This window comes from Botryllus schlosseri, chromosome 10 (genome assembly GCF_051294905.1).
Source record: "Botryllus schlosseri isolate E-star chromosome 10, Bs_hap1, whole genome shotgun sequence".
Classification (NCBI taxonomy): Eukaryota; Metazoa; Chordata; class Ascidiacea; order Stolidobranchia; family Styelidae; genus Botryllus; species Botryllus schlosseri.
The window spans coordinates 7389795-7395794 of NC_137245.1; the positions used below are offsets into that span (position 1 = coordinate 7389795).

At 41.9% G+C, this 6000-nt stretch overlaps 1 protein-coding gene and 6 non-coding genes across 7 annotated transcripts in view; all 7 read left to right on the forward strand.

The window, feature by feature from the left end:
- LOC145449020 (peptidyl-prolyl cis-trans isomerase FKBP1A-like) overlaps positions 1 to 6000 on the forward strand; it is a 408653-nt gene that overhangs the window by 120267 nt on the left and 282386 nt on the right. The window lies entirely within an intron of this gene.
- On the forward strand, positions 634 to 747 carry LOC145449265 (U5 spliceosomal RNA). The gene has a single exon (XR_013918208.1). It is a non-coding gene; the product is annotated as a U5 spliceosomal RNA (small nuclear RNA).
- On the forward strand, positions 1643 to 1756 carry LOC145449264 (U5 spliceosomal RNA). The gene has a single exon (XR_013918207.1). It is a non-coding gene; the product is annotated as a U5 spliceosomal RNA (small nuclear RNA).
- LOC145449266 (U5 spliceosomal RNA) lies at positions 2652 to 2765 on the forward strand. The gene has a single exon (XR_013918209.1). It is a non-coding gene; the product is annotated as a U5 spliceosomal RNA (small nuclear RNA).
- Positions 3661 to 3774, forward strand: LOC145449258 (U5 spliceosomal RNA). Its single transcript, XR_013918202.1, has one exon. It is a non-coding gene; the product is annotated as a U5 spliceosomal RNA (small nuclear RNA).
- LOC145449279 (U5 spliceosomal RNA) lies at positions 4670 to 4783 on the forward strand. The gene has a single exon (XR_013918223.1). It is a non-coding gene; the product is annotated as a U5 spliceosomal RNA (small nuclear RNA).
- LOC145449287 (U5 spliceosomal RNA) lies at positions 5679 to 5792 on the forward strand. The gene has a single exon (XR_013918231.1). It is a non-coding gene; the product is annotated as a U5 spliceosomal RNA (small nuclear RNA).

Genomic DNA, 6000 nt, shown 5'->3' on the forward strand with positions numbered 1-6000 from the left:
GCAGTTATCTCCATTAAACCAGTCTACATTATGTCTTCGTTATTCACTGACCTCTCTTGTCTTGCTTATTGTCATAAGCTGGCTATTCTTGGATGTTTCTGCATAAAACCTTATCTTTAACCCTTTTTATGGCCGTACATTCCGTTCCACTTTTCTTTACACCTAATATATTTTTGAAATTTATACAAGGCTCGTGTGCTTCAATCCGCACTCCCCGAATCAACCCGTAAATAATAATATCCATATAAATCAGGGTCACGTCACGCTCGAACGAGCGCGTCGATCCAACTTCAACACAATTCTCCGTGATGATAACTTCATAATTCAATGGAAACGTTCCATTTTGAAGAGAGTGAAAGAGCTTTATATTACATACTTCGTATACTGCGATACGACATATCCGGCATGGAAAATAGTGCATATAATTTCGGTACACGAACGCCAGTAAAACGGATATATGGAACTGATGCTCTCGCAGAAATGTTTTCGAGAGACACGCGATGTTGCATAGCGAAAGATGTCCATAATCCAAACGCTTTCGTCTCTTGGCCTCCAAAATTGATCCAGCAACCACCGCAACCATTATGATGAGGTCAGGTTCAACGTCGTCAATTAGACAGGATATCGTTAAAGTGCTCTGGCCCCTCTTCATTTCGCGAACAAATCTTTCGCCTTTTACTAAAGATTTCCGTGGGGAGGGGCGCATCAGGAGTTTCATCCATTTTTCGTTGTCAGGTGTGCCTGGCTCTCTCTTGAATGTAAATCGTAGTCGCGCAGTTACTCGATATCGCAGGATGACAATAACTTGATGTCTATTTGTGCATGAACGCTGGACGAGTACGTACAAATATTACACTTCTTTTTGGGGAGGCAAAGTAAAAAAGGATTTCGACTCCGCCCGTCGCATTTCGACACACAATGTCTCACTTGAGCGTTCATGTGAACTATGAGAATATATTCGACTACTCTCGAAAAACGTATTAATTCCCCTCGCAACGCTTATTCGTCCGCAGTTATCTCCATTAAACCAGTCTACATTATGTCTTCGTTATTCACTGACCTCTCTTGTCTTGCTTATTGTCATAAGCTGGCTATTCTTGGATGTTTCTGCATAAAACCTTATCTTTAACCCTTTTTATGGCCGTACATTCCGTTCCACTTTTCTTTACACCTAATATATTTTTGAAATTTATACAAGGCTCGTGTGCTTCAATCCGCACTCCCCGAATCAACCCGTAAATAATAATATCCATATAAATCAGGGTCATGTCACGCTCGAACGAGCGCGTCGATCCAACTTCAACACAATTCTCCGTGATGATAACTTCATAATTCAATGGAAACGTTCCATTTTGAAGAGAGTGAAAGAGCTTTATATTACATACTTCGTATACTGCGATACGACATATCCGGCATGGAAAATAGTGCATATAATTTCGGTACACGAACGCCAGTAAAACGGATATATGGAACTGATGCTCTCGCAGAAATGTTTTCGAGAGACACGCGATGTTGCATAGCGAAAGATGTCCATAATCCAAACGCTTTCGTCTCTTGGCCTCCAAAATTGATCCAGCAACCACCGCAACCATTATGATGAGGTCAGGTTCAACGTCGTCAATTAGACAGGATATCGTTAAAGTCCTCTGGCCCCTCTTCATTTCGCGAACAAATCTTTCGCCTTTTACTAAAGATTTCCGTGGGGAGGGGCGCTTCAGGAGTTTCATCCATTTTTCGTCGTCAGGTGTGCCTGGCTCTCTCTTGAATGTAAATCGTAGTCGCGCAGTTACTCGATATCGCAGGATGACAATAACTTGATGTCTATTTGTGCATGAACACTGGACGAGTACGTACAAATATTACACTTCTTTTTGGGGAGGCAAAGTAAAAAAGGATTTCGACTCCGCCCGTCGCATTTCGACACACAATGTCTCACTTGAGCGTTCATGTGAACTATGAGAATATATTCGACTACTCTCGAAAAACGTATTAATTCCCCTCGCAACGCTTATTCGTCCGCAGTTATCTCCATTAAACCAGTCTACATTATGTCTTCGTTATTCACTGACCTCTCTTGTCTTGCTTATTGTCATAAGCTGGCTATTCTTGGATGTTTCTGCATAAAACCTTATCTTTAACCCTTTTTATGGCCGTACATTCCGTTCCACTTTTCTTTACACCTAATATATTTTTGAAATTTATACAAGGCTCGTGTGCTTCAATCCGCACTCCCCGAATCAACCCGTAAATAATAATATCCATATAAATCAGGGTCATGTCACGCTCGAACGAGCGCGTCGATCCAACTTCAACACAATTCTCCGTGATGATAACTTCATAATTCAATGGAAACGTTCCATTTTGAAGAGAGTGAAAGAGCTTTATATTACATACTTCGTATACTGCGATACGACATATCCGGCATGGAAAATAGTGCATATAATTTCGGTACACGAACGCCAGTAAAACGGATATATGGAACTGATGCTCTCGCAGAAATGTTTTCGAGAGACACGCGATGTTGCATAGCGAAAGATGTCCATAATCCAAACGCTTTCGTCTCTTGGCCTCCAAAATTGATCCAGCAACCACCGCAACCATTATGATGAGGTCAGGTTCAACGTCGTCAATTAGACAGGATATCGTTAAAGTGCTCTGGCCCCTCTTCATTTCGCGAACAAATCTTTCGCCTTTTACTAAAGATTTCCGTGGGGAGGGGCGCATCAGGAGTTTCATCCATTTTTCGTTGTCAGGTGTGCCTGGCTCTCTCTTGTATGTAAATCGTAGTCGCGCAGTTACTCGATATCGCAGGATGACAATAACTTGATGTCTATTTGTGCATGAACGCTGGACGAGTACGTACAAATATTACACTTCTTTTTGGGGAGGCAAAGTAAAAAAGGATTTCGACTCCGCCCGTCGCATTTCGACACACAATGTCTCACTTGAGCGTTCATGTGAACTATGAGAATATATTCGACTACTCTCGAAAAACGTATTAATTCCCCTCGCAACGCTTATTCGTCCGCAGTTATCTCCATTAAACCAGTCTACATTATGTCTTCGTTATTCACTGACCTCTCTTGTCTTGCTTATTGTCATAAGCTGGCTATTCTTGGATGTTTCTGCATAAAACCTTATCTTTAACCCTTTTTATGGCCGTACATTCCGTTCCACTTTTCTTTACACCTAATATATTTTTGAAATTTATACAAGGCTCGTGTGCTTCAATCCGCACTCCCCGAATCAACCCGTAAATAATAATATCCATATAAATCAGGGTCATGTCACGCTCGAACGAGCGCGTCGATCCAACTTCAACACAATTCTCCGTGATGATACCTTCATAATTCAATGGAAACGTTCCATTTTGAAGAGAGTGAAAGAGCTTTATATTACATACTTCGTATACTGCGATACGACATATCCGGCATGGAAAATAGTGCATATAATTTCGGTACACGAACGCCAGCAAAACGGATATATGGAACTGATGCTCTCGCAGAAATGTTTTCGAGAGACACGCGATGTTGCATAGCGAAAGATGTCCATAATCCAAACGCTTTCGTCTCTTGGCCTCCAAAATTGATCCAGCAACCACCGCAACCATTATGATGAGGTCAGGTTCAACGTCGTCAATTAGACAGGATATCGTTAAAGTGCTCTGGCCCCTCTTCATTTCGCGAACAAATCTTTCGCCTTTTACTAAAGATTTCCGTGGGGAGGGGCGCTTCAGGAGTTTCATCCATTTTTCGTCGTCAGGTGTGCCTGGCTCTCTCTTGAATGTAAATCGTAGTCGCGCAGTTACTCGATATCGCAGGATGACAATAACTTGATGTCTATTTGTGCATGAACACTGGACGAGTACGTACAAATATTACACTTCTTTTTGGGGAGGCAAAGTAAAAAAGGATTTCGACTCCGCCCGTCGCATTTCGACACACAATGTCTCACTTGAGCGTTCATGTGAACTATGAGAATATATTCGACTACTCTCGAAAAACGTATTAATTCCCCTCGCAACGCTTATTCGTCCGCAGTTATCTCCATTAAACCAGTCTACATTATGTCTTCGTTATTCACTGACCTCTCTTGTCTTGCTTATTGTCATAAGCTGGCTATTCTTGGATGTTTCTGCATAAAACCTTATCTTTAACCCTTTTTATGGCCGTACATTCCGTTCCACTTTTCTTTACACCTAATATATTTTTGAAATTTATACAAGGCTCGTGTGCTTCAATCCGCACTCCCCGAATCAACCCGTAAATAATAATATCCATATAAATCAGGGTCATGTCACGCTCGAACGAGCGCGTCGATCCAACTTCAACACAATTCTCCGTGATGATAACTTCATAATTCAATGGAAACGTTCCATTTTGAAGAGAGTGAAAGAGCTTTATATTACATACTTCGTATACTGCGATACGACATATCCGGCATGGAAAATAGTGCATATAATTTCGGTACACGAACGCCAGTAAAACGGATATATGGAACTGATGCTCTCGCAGAAATGTTTTCGAGAGACACGCGATGTTGCATAGCGAAAGATGTCCATAATCCAAACGCTTTCGTCTCTTGGCCTCCAAAATTGATCCAGCAACCACCGCAACCTTTATGATGAGGTCAGGTTCAACGTCGTCAATTATACAGGATATCGTTAAAGTGCTCTGGCCCCTCTTCATTTCGCGAACAAATCTTTCGCCTTTTACTAAAGATTTCCGTGGGGAGGGGCGCATCAGGAGTTTCATCCACTTTTCGTTGTCAGGTGTGCCTGGCTCTCTCTTGAATGTAAATCGTAGTCGCGCAGTTACTCGATATCGCAGGATGACAATAACTTGATGTCTATTTGTGCATGAACGCTGGGCGAGTACGTACAAATATTACACTTCTTTTTGGGGAGGCAAAGTAAAAAAGGATTTCGACTCCGCCCGTCGCATTTCGACACACAATGTCTCACTTGAGCGTTCATGTGAACTATGAGAATATATTCGACTACTCTCGAAAAACGTATTAATTCCCCTCGCAACGCTTATTCGTCCGCAGTTATCTCCATTAAACCAGTCTACATTATGTCTTCGTTATTCACTGACCTCTCTTGTCTTGCTTATTGTCATAAGCTGGCTATTCTTGGATGTTTCTGCATAAAACCTTATCTTTAACCCTTTTTATGGCCGTAAATTCCGTTCCACTTTTCTTTACACCTAATATATTTTTGAAATTTATACAAGGCTCGTGTGCTTCAAGCCGCACTCCCCGAATCAACCCGTAAATAATCATATCCATATAAATCAGGGTCATGTCACGCTCAAACGAGCGCGTCGATCCAACTTCAACACAATTCTCCGTGATGATAACTTCATAATTCAATGGAAACGTTCCATTTTGAAGAGAGAGAAAGAGCTTTGTATTACATACTTCGTATACTGCGATACGACATATCCGGCATGGAAAATAGTGCATATAATTTCGGTACACGAACGCCAGTAAAACGTATATATGGAACTGATGCTCTCGCAGAAATGTTTTCGAGAGACACGCGATGTTGCATAGCGAAAGATGTCCATAATCCAAACGCTTTCGTCTCTTGGCCTCCAAAATTGATCCAGCAACCACCGCAACCATTATGATGAGGTCAGGTTCAACGTCGTCAATTATACAGGATATCGTTAAAGTGCTCTGGCCCCTCTTCATTTCGCGAACAAATCTTGCGCCTTTTACTAAAGATTTCCGTGGGGAGGGGCGCTTCAGGAGTTTCATCCATTTTTCGTCGTCAGGTGTGCCTGGCTCTCTCTTGAATGTAAATCGTAGTCGCGCAGTTACTCGATATCGCAGGATGACAATAACTTGATGTCTATTTGTGCATGAACGCTGGACGAGTACGTACAAATATTACACTTCTTTTTGGGGAGGCAAAGTAAAAAAGGATTTCGACTCCGCCCGTCGCATTTCGACACACAATGTCTCACTTGAGCGTTCATGTGAACTATGAGAATA